Raw genomic sequence first — 19,495 nt, 5'->3', positions numbered from 1 at the left:
AACGCTTACCCAAGTTCAAAAAGCAGGTGAATGCAATTGTGAATCTCTTGCCTTTGCTAGTTTGCCGAGTTGATGGCAGTCAGTGATTGTTGCATCTATTGTCTTTTCAGTTGCAGGAAACTATCGTCTTTTGTTACGGGTTTTCTTTCTGTCTATGAACCTGCTCTGCAGTTACCTGATGAAGGTGCAGCACGCAGAAAGCCAGGACAGGGTAACCCCAACGTGCTACAGGGAACATTCTGGAACCAGGGGCCTGCCAGGAAGGTAACTTGCCAATTTGAATGAATGGATTTGCCCTTGTCTGCCGTTTTGGGCTTCTGCGGTCGTTCTTGGAACGTATCCCACCGATGGTACGGCGGTGGCGGGGGTGGGGTGACTGCTGTAATTTCAAAGAACCCCGTTGGGCTGAAACCTGGTGTTGTGGGATTTTTAACACAGTCAAATCAGGTTGTGGGATCCCATGACTCAGCCAATGTCAAATGGCTATCAGATCAGCCCCCACAGCCCCTTCCCAACCCCCCCGCCTCCCCCCCCAACCCCGAGGCAACAAATTTATCCTAATATTTCTTGAACAAGAAAGAAATGTCTTTGGTCTGTTTCCTGAATAGAGTGAAACCCCCATCTCTGTTTGTTTCTTCTTCGCAAACTACTGTACGGAAGCGACCTGCTTTAGTAGCTACGTCTGTACGTAAAGATTATTCACGCAGACGATCGCCCAAGGCTGGAACTGGCTTCAGCTCCCTGGTGCCACCAGGCAGCCGTACTAACCACTGATCCACTGTGCCACCCGTACGATTTGGAACGATTTGTCATCATTTGCGGTGCAAGTAGCGAAACAGTTGTCAGTTTGTCAACTGGGTCGGATTATAATGTTGTCAGCGATCTGCAGCAATGTGAACGGAGATGTCGAATCGAGCTGCTGGTGGTGATGAGGCGCGCTTGCAGCGTGACATGTTTACACGGGGAGATCAGCTCCCTCCCCATTCTCCAGAGAGTCGGATACAAGTAGAGAGGATATTGAAAGTGGACGATAAAGAAAGGGTGCACGGACGTAATTCGCTTTTCGCAACTTTTCGGATTGATGCGGAATGCCGAGGAGCGAATCCTGTACGTGAGGGAAACGATGATTGGCATTTATGGGCAAGCTACACCAACACAAGGGAGGCAATGAATAGGATCTTTCCGTCAAGGCCAACATTTCTCGCCCATGCCGAGATCACCTGGGTGAGCTGCTCTCTCGAACCGCTGCAGTCCAAGTGCTGTCGGTAGCCCCGCGATGCTGTTTGGGCGGGGATTCCCGATTTTGACCCGGTAACACCGGAGGAACAAAGACATATTTGCAATTCAGGACAGCGAGTGTCTCGGGGGGGGGGAGAGACTTGCGAATGGTGGTGTTCCCGTGGATCTGCTGCCGTCATCCTTCGAGGCTGCGTTGGCCATGGGTTTGCAAGGTGCTGCCTGAGGAATTCTGGTGAATCTTGTAGATGCCGGGGAATGAATGACCCTGCCGGGAATGAATGACCCTGCCGCCGCCGCTGTCCCCGATCACCGGGAGAAACCTCTCTGCAGTCGACCTGACGTGCGGTGGCTCCGGCCCGTGCCATCTGATTGGTCGTCAGCGCGACCTACGCGGCTACGTAACAGATGGACAGAAAAGCACGGGGAAAGCACAGCGACTGCTGCAGAGTGATCTTCCGGTCTGGTTGGATATCTTGGAAGGAAGGTAGACGGTAAGGGAATAAAGGAACTTTGAATATCATCAAACTGATGGAAAGGATAGTCGGCAAATATGACCTCCACCGTTGGAGTATTAATGTGCTATCGCTTCTCGGCCCTTTTGGCTTGGAATATGTGTAGTTTCTGTTCTTATCAGTTTAATCGCTGATATCTCCCGAAGGTGGGGTGTTTGTATTAAATGGATTTTTGGAGCAGGAGATGGCTTAAGGGCTTGCTCTGTCCTCTCCATGTATCAGCCTGGTATTGCAGTGTTTCCAGGAATGGTGCACCCAACGCTTACCCAAGTTCAAAAGCAGGTGAATGCAATGTGAATCTCTTGCCTTTGCTAGTTTGCCGTGTTGATGGCAGTCAGTGATTGTTGCATCTATTGTCTTTTCAGTTGCAGGAAACTATCGTCTTTTGTTACGGGTTTTCTGTCTTATGAACCTGCTCTGCAGTTACCTGATGAAGGTGCAGCACGCTGAAAGCCAGGACAGGGGTAACCCCAACGTGCTACAGGGAACATTCTGGAACCAGGGCCTGCCAGGAAGGTAACTTGCCAATTTGAATGAATGGATTTGCCCTTGTCTGCCGTTTTGGGCTTCTGCGGTCGTTCTTGGAACGTATCCCACCGATGGTACGGCGGTGGCGGGGGTGGGGTGACTGCTGTAATTTCAAAGAACCCCGTTGGGCTGAAACCTGGTGTTGTGGGATTTTTAACACAGTCAAATCAGGTTGTGGGATCCCATGACTCAGCCAATGTCAAATGGCTATCAGATCAGCCCCCACAGCCCCTTCCCAACCCCCCCCGCCACCCCCGAGGCAACAAATTTATCCTAATATTTTCTTGAACAAGAAGAAATGTCTTTGTCTGTTTCCTGAATAGAGTGAAACCCCCATCTCTGTTTGTTTCTTCGCAAACTACTGTACGGAAGCGACCTGCTTTAGTAGCTACGTCTGTACGTAAAGATTATTCACGCAGACGATCGCCCAAGGCTGGAACTGGCTTCAGCTCCCTGGTGCCACCAGGCAGCCGTACTAACCACTGATCCACTGTGCCACCCGTACGATTTGGAACGATTTGTCATCATTTGCGGTGCAAGTAGCGAAACAGTTGTCAGTTTGTCAACTGGGTCGGATTATAATGTTGTCAGCGATCTGCAGCAATGTGAACGGAGATGTCGAATCGAGCTGCTGGTGGTGATGAGGCGCGCTTGCAGCGTGACATGTTTACACGGGGAGATCAGCTCCCTCCCCATTCTCCACAGAGAGTCGGATACAAGTAGAGAGGATATTGAAAGTGGACGATAAAGAAAGGGTGCACGGACGTAATTCGCTTTTCGCAACTTTTCGGATTGATGCGGAATGCCGAGGAGCGAATCCTGTACGTGAGGGAAACGATGATTGGCATTTATGGGCAAGCTACACCAACACAAGGGGAGGCAATGAATAGGATCTTTCCGTCAAGGCCAACATTTCTCGCCCATGCCGAGATCAGCCTGGTGGTGAGCTGCTCTCTCGAACCGCTGCAGTCCAAGTGCTGTCGGTAGCCCCGCGATGCTGTTTGGGCGGGGATTCCCGATTTTGACCCGGTAACACCGGAGGAACAAGGACATATTTGCAATTCAGGACAGCGAGTGCCTCGGGGGGGGGGGAGAACTTGCGAATGGTGGTGTTCCCGTGGATCTGCTGCCGTCATCCTTCGAGGCTGCGTTGGCCATGGGTTTGCAAGGTGCTGCCTGAGGAATTCTGGTGAATCTTGTAGATGCCGGGGGAATGAATGACCCTGCCGCCGCCGCTGTCCCCGATCACCGGGAGAAACCTCTCTGCAGTCGACCTGACGTGCGGTGGCTCCGGCCCGTGCCATCTGATTGGTCGTCAGCGCGACCTACGCGGCTACGTAACAGATGGACAGAAAAGCACGGGGAAAGCACAGCGACTGCTGCAGAGTGATCTTCCGGTCTGGTTGGATATCTTGGAAGGAAGGTAGACGGTAAGGGAATAAAGGAACTTTGAATATCATCAAACTGATGGAAAGGATAGTCGGCAAATATGACCTCCACCGTTGGAGTATTAATGTGCTATCGCTTCTCGGCCTTTTGGCTTGGAATATGTGTAGTTTCTGTTCTTATCAGTTTAATCGCTGATATCTCCCGAAGGTGGGAGTGTTTGTATTAAATGGATTTTTGGAGCAGGGAGATGGCTTAAGGGCTTGCTCTGTCCTCTCCATGTATCAGCCTGGTATTGCAGTGTTTCCAGGAATGGTGCACCCAACGCTTACCCAAGTTCAAAAGCAGGTGAATGCAATGTGAATCTCTTGCCTTTGCTAGTTTGCCGTGTTGATGGCAGTCAGTGATTGTTGCATCTATTGTCTTTTCAGTTGCAGGAAACTATCGTCTTTTGTTACGGGTTTTCTGTCTTATGAACCTGCTCTGCAGTTACCTGATGAAGGTGCAGCACGCTGAAAGCCAGGACAGGGGTAACCCCAACGTGCTACAGGGAACATTCTGGAACCAGGGGCCTGCCAGGAAGGTAACTTGCCAATTTGAATGAATGGATTTGCCCTTGTCTGCCGTTTTGGGCTTCTGCGGTCGTTCTTGGAACGTATCCCACCGATGGTACGGCGGTGGCGGGGGGTGGGGTGACTGCTGTAATTTCAAAGAACCCCGTTGGGCTGAAACCTGGTGTTGTGGGATTTTTAACACAGTCAAATCAGGTTGTGGGATCCCATGACTCAGCCAATGTCAAATGGCTATCAGATCAGCCCCCACAGCCCCTTCCCAACCCCCCCGCCTCCCCCCCCCCACCCCGAGGCAACAAATTTATCCTAATATTTTCTTGAACAAGGAAGAAATGTCTTTAGTCTGTTTCCTGAATAGAGTGAAACCCCCATCTCTGTTTGTTTCTTCGCAAACTACTGTACGGAAGCGACCTGCTTTAGTAGCTACGTCTGTACGTAAAGATTATTCACGCAGACGATCGCCCAAGGCTGGAACTGGCTTCAGCTCCCTGGTGCCACCAGGCAGCCGTACTAACCACTGATCCACTGTGCCACCCGTACGATTTGGAACGATTTGTCATCATTTGCGGTGCAAGTAGCGAAACAGTTGTCAGTTTGTCAACTGGGTCGGATTATAATGTTGTCAGCGATCTGCAGCAATGTGAACGGAGATGTCGAATCGAGCTGCTGGTGGTGATGAGGCGCGCTTGCAGCGTGACATGTTTACACGGGGAGATCAGCTCCCTCCCCATTCTCCACAGAGAGTCGGATACAAGTAGAGAGGATATTGAAAGTGGACGATAAAGAAAGGGTGCACGGACGTAATTCGCTTTTCGCAACTTTTCGGATTGATGCGGAATGCCGAGGAGCGAATCCTGTACGTGAGGGAAACGATGATTGGCATTTATGGGCAAGCTACACCAACACAAGGGGAGGCAATGAATAGGATCTTTCCGTCAAGGCCAACATTTCTCGCCCATGCCGAGATCAGCCTGGTGGTGAGCTGCTCTCTCGAACCGCTGCAGTCCAAGTGCTGTCGGTAGCCCCGCGATGCTGTTTGGGCGGGGATTCCCGATTTTGACCCGGTAACACCGGAGGAACAAGGACATATTTGCAATTCAGGACAGCGAGTGCCTCGGCGGGGGGGAGAACTTGCGAATGGTGGTGTTCCCGTGGATCTGCTGCCGTCATCCTTCGAGGCTGCGTTGGCCATGGGTTTGCAAGGTGCTGCCTGAGGAATTCTGGTGAATCTGTAGATAGATGCCGGGGGAATGAATGACCCTGCCGCCGCCGCTGTCCCCGATCACCGGGAGAAACCTCTCTGCAGTCGACCTGACGTGCGGTGGCTCCGGCCCGTGCCATCTGATTGGTCGTCAGCGCGACCTACGCGGCTACGTAACAGATGGACAGAAAAGCACGGGGAAAGCACAGCGACTGCTGCAGAGTGATCTTCCGGTCTGGTTGGATATCTTGGAAGGAAGGTAGACGGTAAGGGAATAAAGGAACTTTGAATATCATCAAACTGATGGAAAGGATAGTCGGCAAATATGACCTCCACCGTTGGAGTATTAATGTGCTATCGCTTCTCGGCCTTTTGGCTTGGAATATGTGTAGTTTCTGTTCTTATCAGTTTAATCGCTGATATCTCCCGAAGGTGGGAGTGTTTGTATTAAATGGATTTTTGGAGCAGGGAGATGGCTTAAGGGCTTGCTCTGTCCTCTCCATGTATCAGCCTGGTATTGCAGTGTTTCCAGGAATGGTGCACCCAACGCTTACCCAAGTTCAAAAGCAGGTGAATGCAATGTGAATCTCTTGCCTTTGCTAGTTTGCCGTGTTGATGGCAGTCAGTGATTGTTGCATCTATTGTCTTTTCAGTTGCAGGAAACTATCGTCTTTTGTTACGGGTTTTCTGTCTTATGAACCTGCTCTGCAGTTACCTGATGAAGGTGCAGCACGCTGAAAGCCAGGACAGGGGTAACCCCAACGTGCTACAGGGAACATTCTGGAACCAGGGGCCTGCCAGGAAGGTAACTTGCCAATTTGAATGAATGGATTTGCCCTTGTCTGCCGTTTTGGGCTTCTGCGGTCGTTCTTGGAACGTATCCCACCGATGGTACGGCGGTGGCGGGGGGTGGGGTGACTGCTGTAATTTCAAAGAACCCCGTTGGGCTGAAACCTGGTGTTGTGGGATTTTTAACACAGTCAAATCAGGTTGTGGGATCCCATGACTCAGCCAATGTCAAATGGCTATCAGATCAGCCCCCACAGCCCCTTCCCAACCCCCCCGCCTCCCCCCCCACCCCCGAGGCAACAAATTTATCCTAATATTTTCTTGAACAAGGAAGAAATGTCTTTAGTCTGTTTCCTGAATAGAGTGAAACCCCCATCTCTGTTTGTTTCTTCGCAAACTACTGTACGGAAGCGACCTGCTTTAGTAGCTACGTCTGTACGTAAAGATTATTCACGCAGACGATCGCCCAAGGCTGGAACTGGCTTCAGCTCCCTGGTGCCACCAGGCAGCCGTACTAACCACTGATCCACTGTGCCACCCGTACGATTTGGAACGATTTGTCATCATTTGCGGTGCAAGTAGCGAAACAGTTGTCAGTTTGTCAACTGGGTCGGATTATAATGTTGTCAGCGATCTGCAGCAATGTGAACGGAGATGTCGAATCGAGCTGCTGGTGGTGATGAGGCGCGCTTGCAGCGTGACATGTTTACACGGGGAGATCAGCTCCCTCCCCATTCTCCACAGAGAGTCGGATACAAGTAGAGAGGATATTGAAAGTGGACGATAAAGAAAGGGTGCACGGACGTAATTCGCTTTTCGCAACTTTTCGGATTGATGCGGAATGCCGAGGAGCGAATCCTGTACGTGAGGGAAACGATGATTGGCATTTATGGGCAAGCTACACCAACACAAGGGGAGGCAATGAATAGGATCTTTCCGTCAAGGCCAACATTTCTCGCCCATGCCGAGATCAGCCTGGTGGTGAGCTGCTCTCTCGAACCGCTGCAGTCCAAGTGCTGTCGGTAGCCCCGCGATGCTGTTTGGGCGGGGATTCCCGATTTTGACCCGGTAACACCGGAGGAACAAGGACATATTTGCAATTCAGGACAGCGAGTGCCTCGGCGGGGGGGAGAACTTGCGAATGGTGGTGTTCCCGTGGATCTGCTGCCGTCATCCTTCGAGGCTGCGTTGGCCATGGGTTTGCAAGGTGCTGCCTGAGGAATTCTGGTGAATCTTGTAGATGCCGGGGGAATGAATGACCCTGCCGCCGCCGCTGTCCCCGATCACCGGGAGAAACCTCTCTGCAGTCGACCTGACGTGCGGTGGCTCCGGCCCGTGCCATCTGATTGGTCGTCAGCGCGACCTACGCGGCTACGTAACAGATGGACAGAAAAGCACGGGGAAAGCACAGCGACTGCTGCAGAGTGATCTTCCGGTCTGGTTGGATATCTTGGAAGGAAGGTAGACGGTAAGGGAATAAAGGAACTTTGAATATCATCAAACTGATGGAAAGGATAGTCGGCAAATATGACCTCCACCGTTGGAGTATTAATGTGCTATCGCTTCTCGGCCTTTTGGCTTGGAATATGTGTAGTTTCTGTTCTTATCAGTTTAATCGCTGATATCTCCCGAAGGTGGGAGTGTTTGTATTAAATGGATTTTTGGAGCAGGGAGATGGCTTAAGGGCTTGCTCTGTCCTCTCCATGTATCAGCCTGGTATTGCAGTGTTTCCAGGAATGGTGCACCCAACGCTTACCCAAGTTCAAAAGCAGGTGAATGCAATGTGAATCTCTTGCCTTTGCTAGTTTGCCGTGTTGATGGCAGTCAGTGATTGTTGCATCTATTGTCTTTTCAGTTGCAGGAAACTATCGTCTTTTGTTACGGGTTTTCTGTCTTATGAACCTGCTCTGCAGTTACCTGATGAAGGTGCAGCACGCTGAAAGCCAGGACAGGGGTAACCCCAACGTGCTACAGGGAACATTCTGGAACCAGGGGCCTGCCAGGAAGGTAACTTGCCAATTTGAATGAATGGATTTGCCCTTGTCTGCCGTTTTGGGCTTCTGCGGTCGTTCTTGGAACGTATCCCACCGATGGTACGGCGGTGGCGGGGGGTGGGGTGACTGCTGTAATTTCAAAGAACCCCGTTGGGCTGAAACCTGGTGTTGTGGGATTTTTAACACAGTCAAATCAGGTTGTGGGATCCCATGACTCAGCCAATGTCAAATGGCTATCAGATCAGCCCCCACAGCCCCTTCCCAACCCCCCCGCCTCCCCCCCCACCCCCGAGGCAACAAATTTATCCTAATATTTTCTTGAACAAGGAAGAAATGTCTTTAGTCTGTTTCCTGAATAGAGTGAAACCCCCATCTCTGTTTGTTTCTTCGCAAACTACTGTACGGAAGCGACCTGCTTTAGTAGCTACGTCTGTACGTAAAGATTATTCACGCAGACGATCGCCCAAGGCTGGAACTGGCTTCAGCTCCCTGGTGCCACCAGGCAGCCGTACTAACCACTGATCCACTGTGCCACCCGTACGATTTGGAACGATTTGTCATCATTTGCGGTGCAAGTAGCGAAACAGTTGTCAGTTTGTCAACTGGGTCGGATTATAATGTTGTCAGCGATCTGCAGCAATGTGAACGGAGATGTCGAATCGAGCTGCTGGTGGTGATGAGGCGCGCTTGCAGCGTGACATGTTTACACGGGGAGATCAGCTCCCTCCCCATTCTCCACAGAGAGTCGGATACAAGTAGAGAGGATATTGAAAGTGGACGATAAAGAAAGGGTGCACGGACGTAATTCGCTTTTCGCAACTTTTCGGATTGATGCGGAATGCCGAGGAGCGAATCCTGTACGTGAGGGAAACGATGATTGGCATTTATGGGCAAGCTACACCAACACAAGGGGAGGCAATGAATAGGATCTTTCCGTCAAGGCCAACATTTCTCGCCCATGCCGAGATCAGCCTGGTGGTGAGCTGCTCTCTCGAACCGCTGCAGTCCAAGTGCTGTCGGTAGCCCCGCGATGCTGTTTGGGCGGGGATTCCCGATTTTGACCCGGTAACACCGGAGGAACAAGGACATATTTGCAATTCAGGACAGCGAGTGCCTCGGCGGGGGGGAGAACTTGCGAATGGTGGTGTTCCCGTGGATCTGCTGCCGTCATCCTTCGAGGCTGCGTTGGCCATGGGTTTGCAAGGTGCTGCCTGAGGAATTCTGGTGAATCTTGTAGATGCCGGGGGAATGAATGACCCTGCCGCCGCCGCTGTCCCCGATCACCGGGAGAAACCTCTCTGCAGTCGACCTGACGTGCGGTGGCTCCGGCCCGTGCCATCTGATTGGTCGTCAGCGCGACCTACGCGGCTACGTAACAGATGGACAGAAAAGCACGGGGAAAGCACAGCGACTGCTGCAGAGTGATCTTCCGGTCTGGTTGGATATCTTGGAAGGAAGGTAGACGGTAAGGGAATAAAGGAACTTTGAATATCATCAAACTGATGGAAAGGATAGTCGGCAAATATGACCTCCACCGTTGGAGTATTAATGTGCTATCGCTTCTCGGCCTTTTGGCTTGGAATATGTGTAGTTTCTGTTCTTATCAGTTTAATCGCTGATATCTCCCGAAGGTGGGAGTGTTTGTATTAAATGGATTTTTGGAGCAGGGAGATGGCTTAAGGGCTTGCTCTGTCCTCTCCATGTATCAGCCTGGTATTGCAGTGTTTCCAGGAATGGTGCACCCAACGCTTACCCAAGTTCAAAAGCAGGTGAATGCAATGTGAATCTCTTGCCTTTGCTAGTTTGCCGTGTTGATGGCAGTCAGTGATTGTTGCATCTATTGTCTTTTCAGTTGCAGGAAACTATCGTCTTTTGTTACGGGTTTTCTGTCTTATGAACCTGCTCTGCAGTTACCTGATGAAGGTGCAGCACGCTGAAAGCCAGGACAGGGGTAACCCCAACGTGCTACAGGGAACATTCTGGAACCAGGGGCCTGCCAGGAAGGTAACTTGCCAATTTGAATGAATGGATTTGCCCTTGTCTGCCGTTTTGGGCTTCTGCGGTCGTTCTTGGAACGTATCCCACCGATGGTACGGCGGTGGCGGGGGGTGGGGTGACTGCTGTAATTTCAAAGAACCCCGTTGGGCTGAAACCTGGTGTTGTGGGATTTTTAACACAGTCAAATCAGGTTGTGGGATCCCATGACTCAGCCAATGTCAAATGGCTATCAGATCAGCCCCCACAGCCCCTTCCCAACCCCCCCGCCTCCCCCCCCACCCCCGAGGCAACAAATTTATCCTAATATTTTCTTGAACAAGGAAGAAATGTCTTTAGTCTGTTTCCTGAATAGAGTGAAACCCCCATCTCTGTTTGTTTCTTCGCAAACTACTGTACGGAAGCGACCTGCTTTAGTAGCTACGTCTGTACGTAAAGATTATTCACGCAGACGATCGCCCAAGGCTGGAACTGGCTTCAGCTCCCTGGTGCCACCAGGCAGCCGTACTAACCACTGATCCACTGTGCCACCCGTACGATTTGGAACGATTTGTCATCATTTGCGGTGCAAGTAGCGAAACAGTTGTCAGTTTGTCAACTGGGTCGGATTATAATGTTGTCAGCGATCTGCAGCAATGTGAACGGAGATGTCGAATCGAGCTGCTGGTGGTGATGAGGCGCGCTTGCAGCGTGACATGTTTACACGGGGAGATCAGCTCCCTCCCCATTCTCCACAGAGAGTCGGATACAAGTAGAGAGGATATTGAAAGTGGACGATAAAGAAAGGGTGCACGGACGTAATTCGCTTTTCGCAACTTTTCGGATTGATGCGGAATGCCGAGGAGCGAATCCTGTACGTGAGGGAAACGATGATTGGCATTTATGGGCAAGCTACACCAACACAAGGGGAGGCAATGAATAGGATCTTTCCGTCAAGGCCAACATTTCTCGCCCATGCCGAGATCAGCCTGGTGGTGAGCTGCTCTCTCGAACCGCTGCAGTCCAAGTGCTGTCGGTAGCCCCGCGATGCTGTTTGGGCGGGGATTCCCGATTTTGACCCGGTAACACCGGAGGAACAAGGACATATTTGCAATTCAGGACAGCGAGTGCCTCGGGGGGGGGGAGAACTTGCGAATGGTGGTGTTCCCGTGGATCTGCTGCCGTCATCCTTCGAGGCTGCGTTGGCCATGGGTTTGCAAGGTGCTGCCTGAGGAATTCTGGTGAATCTTGTAGATAGATGATGGGGGAATGAATGACCCTGCCGCCGCCGCTGTCCCCGATCACCGGGAGAAACCTCTCTGCAGTCGACCTGACGTGCGGTGGCTCCGGCCCGTGCCATCTGATTGGTCGTCAGCGCGACCTACGCGGCTACGTAACAGATGGACAGAAAAGCACGGGGAAAGCACAGCGACTGCTGCAGAGTGATCTTCCGGTCTGGTTGGATATCTTGGAAGGAAGGTAGACGGTAAGGGAATAAAGGAACTTTGAATATCATCAAACTGATGGAAAGGATAGTCGGCAAATATGACCTCCACCGTTGGAGTATTAATGTGCTATCGCTTCTCGGCCTTTTGGCTTGGAATATGTGTAGTTTCTGTTCTTATCAGTTTAATCGCTGATATCTCCCGAAGGTGGGAGTGTTTGTATTAAATGGATTTTTGGAGCAGGGAGATGGCTTAAGGGCTTGCTCTGTCCTCTCCATGTATCAGCCTGGTATTGCAGTGTTTCCAGGAATGGTGCACCCAACGCTTACCCAAGTTCAAAAGCAGGTGAATGCAATGTGAATCTCTTGCCTTTGCTAGTTTGCCGTGTTGATGGCAGTCAGTGATTGTTGCATCTATTGTCTTTTCAGTTGCAGGAAACTATCGTCTTTTGTTACGGGTTTTCTGTCTTATGAACCTGCTCTGCAGTTACCTGATGAAGGTGCAGCACGCTGAAAGCCAGGACAGGGGTAACCCCAACGTGCTACAGGGAACATTCTGGAACCAGGGGCCTGCCAGGAAGGTAACTTGCCAATTTGAATGAATGGATTTGCCCTTGTCTGCCGTTTTGGGCTTCTGCGGTCGTTCTTGGAACGTATCCCACCGATGGTACGGCGGTGGCGGGGGGTGGGGTGACTGCTGTAATTTCAAAGAACCCCGTTGGGCTGAAACCTGGTGTTGTGGGATTTTTAACACAGTCAAATCAGGTTGTGGGATCCCATGACTCAGCCAATGTCAAATGGCTATCAGATCAGCCCCCACAGCCCCTTCCCAACCCCCCCGCCTCCCCCCCCACCCCCGAGGCAACAAATTTATCCTAATATTTTCTTGAACAAGGAAGAAATGTCTTTAGTCTGTTTCCTGAATAGAGTGAAACCCCCATCTCTGTTTGTTTCTTCGCAAACTACTGTACGGAAGCGACCTGCTTTAGTAGCTACGTCTGTACGTAAAGATTATTCACGCAGACGATCGCCCAAGGCTGGAACTGGCTTCAGCTCCCTGGTGCCACCAGGCAGCCGTACTAACCACTGATCCACTGTGCCACCCGTACGATTTGGAACGATTTGTCATCATTTGCGGTGCAAGTAGCGAAACAGTTGTCAGTTTGTCAACTGGGTCGGATTATAATGTTGTCAGCGATCTGCAGCAATGTGAACGGAGATGTCGAATCGAGCTGCTGGTGGTGATGAGGCGCGCTTGCAGCGTGACATGTTTACACGGGGAGATCAGCTCCCTCCCCATTCTCCACAGAGAGTCGGATACAAGTAGAGAGGATATTGAAAGTGGACGATAAAGAAAGGGTGCACGGACGTAATTCGCTTTTCGCAACTTTTCGGATTGATGCGGAATGCCGAGGAGCGAATCCTGTACGTGAGGGAAACGATGATTGGCATTTATGGGCAAGCTACACCAACACAAGGGGAGGCAATGAATAGGATCTTTCCGTCAAGGCCAACATTTCTCGCCCATGCCGAGATCAGCCTGGTGGTGAGCTGCTCTCTCGAACCGCTGCAGTCCAAGTGCTGTCGGTAGCCCCGCGATGCTGTTTGGGCGGGGATTCCCGATTTTGACCCGGTAACACCGGAGGAACAAGGACATATTTGCAATTCAGGACAGCGAGTGCCTCGGCGGGGGGGAGAACTTGCGAATGGTGGTGTTCCCGTGGATCTGCTGCCGTCATCCTTCGAGGCTGCGTTGGCCATGGGTTTGCAAGGTGCTGCCTGAGGAATTCTGGTGAATCTTGTAGATGCCGGGGGAATGAATGACCCTGCCGCCGCCGCTGTCCCCGATCACCGGGAGAAACCTCTCTGCAGTCGACCTGACGTGCGGTGGCTCCGGCCCGTGCCATCTGATTGGTCGTCAGCGCGACCTACGCGGCTACGTAACAGATGGACAGAAAAGCACGGGGAAAGCACAGCGACTGCTGCAGAGTGATCTTCCGGTCTGGTTGGATATCTTGGAAGGAAGGTAGACGGTAAGGGAATAAAGGAACTTTGAATATCATCAAACTGATGGAAAGGATAGTCGGCAAATATGACCTCCACCGTTGGAGTATTAATGTGCTATCGCTTCTCGGCCTTTTGGCTTGGAATATGTGTAGTTTCTGTTCTTATCAGTTTAATCGCTGATATCTCCCGAAGGTGGGAGTGTTTGTATTAAATGGATTTTTGGAGCAGGGAGATGGCTTAAGGGCTTGCTCTGTCCTCTCCATGTATCAGCCTGGTATTGCAGTGTTTCCAGGAATGGTGCACCCAACGCTTACCCAAGTTCAAAAGCAGGTGAATGCAATGTGAATCTCTTGCCTTTGCTAGTTTGCCGTGTTGATGGCAGTCAGTGATTGTTGCATCTATTGTCTTTTCAGTTGCAGGAAACTATCGTCTTTTGTTACGGGTTTTCTGTCTTATGAACCTGCTCTGCAGTTACCTGATGAAGGTGCAGCACGCTGAAAGCCAGGACAGGGGTAACCCCAACGTGCTACAGGGAACATTCTGGAACCAGGGGCCTGCCAGGAAGGTAACTTGCCAATTTGAATGAATGGATTTGCCCTTGTCTGCCGTTTTGGGCTTCTGCGGTCGTTCTTGGAACGTATCCCACCGATGGTACGGCGGTGGCGGGGGGTGGGGTGACTGCTGTAATTTCAAAGAACCCCGTTGGGCTGAAACCTGGTGTTGTGGGATTTTTAACACAGTCAAATCAGGTTGTGGGATCCCATGACTCAGCCAATGTCAAATGGCTATCAGATCAGCCCCCACAGCCCCTTCCCAACCCCCCCGCCTCCCCCCCCACCCCCGAGGCAACAAATTTATCCTAATATTTTCTTGAACAAGGAAGAAATGTCTTTAGTCTGTTTCCTGAATAGAGTGAAACCCCCATCTCTGTTTGTTTCTTCGCAAACTACTGTACGGAAGCGACCTGCTTTAGTAGCTACGTCTGTACGTAAAGATTATTCACGCAGACGATCGCCCAAGGCTGGAACTGGCTTCAGCTCCCTGGTGCCACCAGGCAGCCGTACTAACCACTGATCCACTGTGCCACCCGTACGATTTGGAACGATTTGTCATCATTTGCGGTGCAAGTAGCGAAACAGTTGTCAGTTTGTCAACTGGGTCGGATTATAATGTTGTCAGCGATCTGCAGCAATGTGAACGGAGATGTCGAATCGAGCTGCTGGTGGTGATGAGGCGCGCTTGCAGCGTGACATGTTTACACGGGGAGATCAGCTCCCTCCCCATTCTCCACAGAGAGTCGGATACAAGTAGAGAGGATATTGAAAGTGGACGATAAAGAAAGGGTGCACGGACGTAATTCGCTTTTCGCAACTTTTCGGATTGATGCGGAATGCCGAGGAGCGAATCCTGTACGTGAGGGAAACGATGATTGGCATTTATGGGCAAGCTACACCAACACAAGGGGAGGCAATGAATAGGATCTTTCCGTCAAGGCCAACATTTCTCGCCCATGCCGAGATCAGCCTGGTGGTGAGCTGCTCTCTCGAACCGCTGCAGTCCAAGTGCTGTCGGTAGCCCCGCGATGCTGTTTGGGCGGGGATTCCCGATTTTGACCCGGTAACACCGGAGGAACAAGGACATATTTGCAATTCAGGACAGCGAGTGCCTCGGCGGGGGGAGAACTTGCGAATGGTGGTGTTCCCGTGGATCTGCTGCCGTCATCCTTCGAGGCTGCGTTGGCCATGGGTTTGCAAGGTGCTGCCTGAGGAATTCTGGTGAATCTTGTAGATGCCGGGGGAATGAATGACCCTGCCGCCGCCGCTGTCCCCGATCACCGGGAGAAACCTCTCTGCAGTCGACCTGACGTGCGGTGGCTCCGGCCCGTGCCATCTGATTGGTCGTCAGCGCGACCTACGCGGCTACGTAACAGATGGACAGAAAAGCACGGGGAAAGCACAGCGACTGCTGCAGAGTGATCTTCCGGTCTGGTTGGATATCTTGGAAGGAAGGTAGACGGTAAGGGAATAAAGGAACTTTGAATATCATCAAACTGATGGAAAGGATAGTCGGCAAATATGACCTCCACCGTTGGAGTATTAATGTGCTATCGCTTCTCGGCCTTTTGGCTTGGAATATGTGTAGTTTCTGTTCTTATCAGTTTAATCGCTGATATCTCCCGAAGGTGGGAGTGTTTGTATTAAATGGATTTTTGGAGCAGGGAGATGGCTTAAGGGCTTGCTCTGTCCTCTCCATGTATCAGCCTGGTATTGCAGTGTTTCCAGGAATGGTGCACCCAACGCTTACCCAAGTTCAAAAGCAGGTGAATGCAATGTGAATCTCTTGCCTTTGCTAGTTTGCCGTGTTGATGGCAGTCAGTGATTGTTGCATCTATTGTCTTTTCAGTTGCAGGAAACTATCGTCTTTTGTTACGGGTTTTCTGTCTTATGAACCTGCTCTGCAGTTACCTGATGAAGGTGCAGCACGCTGAAAGCCAGGACAGGGGTAACCCCAACGTGCTACAGGGAACATTCTGGAACCAGGGGCCTGCCAGGAAGGTAACTTGCCAATTTGAATGAATGGATTTGCCCTTGTCTGCCGTTTTGGGCTTCTGCGGTCGTTCTTGGAACGTATCCCACCGATGGTACGGCGGTGGCGGGGGGTGGGGTGACTGCTGTAATTTCAAAGAACCCCGTTGGGCTGAAACCTGGTGTTGTGGGATTTTTAACACAGTCAAATCAGGTTGTGGGATCCCATGACTCAGCCAATGTCAAATGGCTATCAGATCAGCCCCCACAGCCCCTTCCCAACCCCCCCGCCTCCCCCCCCACCCCCGAGGCAACAAATTTATCCTAATATTTTCTTGAACAAGGAAGAAATGTCTTTAGTCTGTTTCCTGAATAGAGTGAAACCCCCATCTCTGTTTGTTTCTTCGCAAACTACTGTACGGAAGCGACCTGCTTTAGTAGCTACGTCTGTACGTAAAGATTATTCACGCAGACGATCGCCCAAGGCTGGAACTGGCTTCAGCTCCCTGGTGCCACCAGGCAGCCGTACTAACCACTGATCCACTGTGCCACCCGTACGATTTGGAACGATTTGTCATCATTTGCGGTGCAAGTAGCGAAACAGTTGTCAGTTTGTCAACTGGGTCGGATTATAATGTTGTCAGCGATCTGCAGCAATGTGAACGGAGATGTCGAATCGAGCTGCTGGTGGTGATGAGGCGCGCTTGCAGCGTGACATGTTTACACGGGGAGATCAGCTCCCTCCCCATTCTCCACAGAGAGTCGGATACAAGTAGAGAGGATATTGAAAGTGGACGATAAAGAAAGGGTGCACGGACGTAATTCGCTTTTCGCAACTTTTCGGATTGATGCGGAATGCCGAGGAGCGAATCCTGTACGTGAGGGAAACGATGATTGGCATTTATGGGCAAGCTACACCAACACAAGGGGAGGCAATGAATAGGATCTTTCCGTCAAGGCCAACATTTCTCGCCCATGCCGAGATCAGCCTGGTGGTGAGCTGCTCTCTCGAACCGCTGCAGTCCAAGTGCTGTCGGTAGCCCCGCGATGCTGTTTGGGCGGGGATTCCCGATTTTGACCCGGTAACACCGGAGGAACAAGGACATATTTGCAATTCAGGACAGCGAGTGCCTCGGCGGGGGGGAGAACTTGCGAATGGTGGTGTTCCCGTGGATCTGCTGCCGTCATCCTTCGAGGCTGCGTTGGCCATGGGTTTGCAAGGTGCTGCCTGAGGAATTCTGGTGAATCTTGTAGATGCCGGGGGAATGAATGACCCTGCCGCCGCCGCTGTCCCCGATCACCGGGAGAAACCTCTCTGCAGTCGACCTGACGTGCGGTGGCTCCGGCCCGTGCCATCTGATTGGTCGTCAGCGCGACCTACGCGGCTACGTAACAGATGGACAGAAAAGCACGGGGAAAGCACAGCGACTGCTGCAGAGTGATCTTCCGGTCTGGTTGGATATCTTGGAAGGAAGGTAGACGGTAAGGGAATAAAGGAACTTTGAATATCATCAAACTGATGGAAAGGATAGTCGGCAAATATGACCTCCACCGTTGGAGTATTAATGTGCTATCGCTTCTCGGCCTTTTGGCTTGGAATATGTGTAGTTTCTGTTCTTATCAGTTTAATCGCTGATATCTCCCGAAGGTGGGAGTGTTTGTATTAAATGGATTTTTGGAGCAGGGAGATGGCTTAAGGGCTTGCTCTGTCCTCTCCATGTATCAGCCTGGTATTGCAGTGTTTCCAGGAATGGTGCACCCAACGCTTACCCAAGTTCAAAAGCAGGTGAATGCAATGTGAATCTCTTGCCTTTGCTAGTTTGCCGTGTTGATGGCAGTCAGTGATTGTTGCATCTATTGTCTTTTCAGTTGCAGGAAACTATCGTCTTTTGTTACGGGTTTTCTGTCTTATGAACCTGCTCTGCAGTTACCTGATGAAGGTGCAGCACGCTGAAAGCCAGGACAGGGGTAACCCCAACGTGCTACAGGGAACATTCTGGAACCAGGGGCCTGCCAGGAAGGTAACTTGCCAATTTGAATGAATGGATTTGCCCTTGTCTGCCGTTTTGGGCTTCTGCGGTCGTTCTTGGAACGTATCCCACCGATGGTACGGCGGTGGCGGGGGGTGGGGTGACTGCTGTAATTTCAAAGAACCCCGTTGGGCTGAAACCTGGTGTTGTGGGATTTTTAACACAGTCAAATCAGGTTGTGGGATCCCATGACTCAGCCAATGTCAAATGGCTATCAGATCAGCCCCCACAGCCCCTTCCCAACCCCCCCGCCTCCCCCCCCACCCCCGAGGCAACAAATTTATCCTAATATTTTCTTGAACAAGGAAGAAATGTCTTTAGTCTGTTTCCTGAATAGAGTGAAACCCCCATCTCTGTTTGTTTCTTCGCAAACTACTGTACGGAAGCGACCTGCTTTAGTAGCTACGTCTGTACGTAAAGATTATTCACGCAGACGATCGCCCAAGGCTGGAACTGGCTTCAGCTCCCTGGTGCCACCAGGCAGCCGTACTAACCACTGATCCACTGTGCCACCCGTACGATTTGGAACGATTTGTCATCATTTGCGGTGCAAGTAGCGAAACAGTTGTCAGTTTGTCAACTGGGTCGGATTATAATGTTGTCAGCGATCTGCAGCAATGTGAACGGAGATGTCGAATCGAGCTGCTGGTGGTGATGAGGCGCGCTTGCAGCGTGACATGTTTACACGGGGAGATCAGCTCCCTCCCCATTCTCCACAGAGAGTCGGATACAAGTAGAGAGGATATTGAAAGTGGACGATAAAGAAAGGGTGCACGGACGTAATTCGCTTTTCGCAACTTTTCGGATTGATGCGGAATGCCGAGGAGCGAATCCTGTACGTGAGGGAAACGATGATTGGCATTTATGGGCAAGCTACACCAACACAAGGGGAGGCAATGAATAGGATCTTTCCGTCAAGGCCAACATTTCTCGCCCATGCCGAGATCAGCCTGGTGGTGAGCTGCTCTCTCGAACCGCTGCAGTCCAAGTGCTGTCGGTAGCCCCGCGATGCTGTTTGGGCGGGGATTCCCGATTTTGACCCGGTAACACCGGAGGAACAAGGACATATTTGCAATTCAGGACAGCGAGTGCCTCGGCGGGGGGGAGAACTTGCGAATGGTGGTGTTCCCGTGGATCTGCTGCCGTCATCCTTCGAGGCTGCGTTGGCCATGGGTTTGCAAGGTGCTGCCTGAGGAATTCTGGTGAATCTTGTAGATAGATGCCGGGGGAATGAATGACCCTGCCGCCGCCGCTGTCCCCGATCACCGGGAGAAACCTCTCTGCAGTCGACCTG

At 51.4% G+C, this 19,495-nt stretch overlaps 9 non-coding genes across 9 annotated transcripts; all 9 read left to right on the top strand.

The window, feature by feature from the left end:
- The first annotated feature begins 1,820 nt into the window (after positions 1-1,820).
- On the top strand, positions 1,821-2,011 carry LOC132809502 (U2 spliceosomal RNA). Its single transcript, XR_009642366.1, has one exon. It is a non-coding gene; the product is annotated as a U2 spliceosomal RNA (small nuclear RNA).
- Positions 2,012-3,799: 1,788 nt separating this feature from the next.
- Positions 3,800-3,991, top strand: LOC132809501 (U2 spliceosomal RNA). The gene has a single exon (XR_009642365.1). It is a non-coding gene; the product is annotated as a U2 spliceosomal RNA (small nuclear RNA).
- Positions 3,992-5,794: 1,803 nt separating this feature from the next.
- Positions 5,795-5,986, top strand: LOC132809500 (U2 spliceosomal RNA). Its single transcript, XR_009642364.1, has one exon. It is a non-coding gene; the product is annotated as a U2 spliceosomal RNA (small nuclear RNA).
- Positions 5,987-7,785: 1,799 nt separating this feature from the next.
- Positions 7,786-7,977, top strand: LOC132809498 (U2 spliceosomal RNA). Its single transcript, XR_009642362.1, has one exon. It is a non-coding gene; the product is annotated as a U2 spliceosomal RNA (small nuclear RNA).
- Positions 7,978-9,776: 1,799 nt separating this feature from the next.
- LOC132809497 (U2 spliceosomal RNA) lies at positions 9,777-9,968 on the top strand. The gene has a single exon (XR_009642361.1). It is a non-coding gene; the product is annotated as a U2 spliceosomal RNA (small nuclear RNA).
- A 1,803-nt stretch (positions 9,969-11,771) lies between these two features.
- On the top strand, positions 11,772-11,963 carry LOC132809496 (U2 spliceosomal RNA). Its single transcript, XR_009642359.1, has one exon. It is a non-coding gene; the product is annotated as a U2 spliceosomal RNA (small nuclear RNA).
- Positions 11,964-13,762: 1,799 nt separating this feature from the next.
- On the top strand, positions 13,763-13,954 carry LOC132809495 (U2 spliceosomal RNA). The gene has a single exon (XR_009642358.1). It is a non-coding gene; the product is annotated as a U2 spliceosomal RNA (small nuclear RNA).
- A 1,798-nt stretch (positions 13,955-15,752) lies between these two features.
- Positions 15,753-15,944, top strand: LOC132809494 (U2 spliceosomal RNA). The gene has a single exon (XR_009642357.1). It is a non-coding gene; the product is annotated as a U2 spliceosomal RNA (small nuclear RNA).
- A 1,799-nt stretch (positions 15,945-17,743) lies between these two features.
- LOC132809555 (U2 spliceosomal RNA) lies at positions 17,744-17,935 on the top strand. Its single transcript, XR_009642419.1, has one exon. It is a non-coding gene; the product is annotated as a U2 spliceosomal RNA (small nuclear RNA).
- Positions 17,936-19,495: the final 1,560 nt, after the last annotated feature.

This window comes from Hemiscyllium ocellatum, unplaced genomic scaffold (assembly GCF_020745735.1).
Source record: "Hemiscyllium ocellatum isolate sHemOce1 unplaced genomic scaffold, sHemOce1.pat.X.cur. scaffold_1300_pat_ctg1, whole genome shotgun sequence".
NCBI lineage: Eukaryota > Metazoa > Chordata > Chondrichthyes > Orectolobiformes > Hemiscylliidae > Hemiscyllium > Hemiscyllium ocellatum.
The sequence above is the reverse complement of the archived record's forward strand: the minus strand, read 5'-3'. Positions and strand labels throughout refer to the sequence as shown.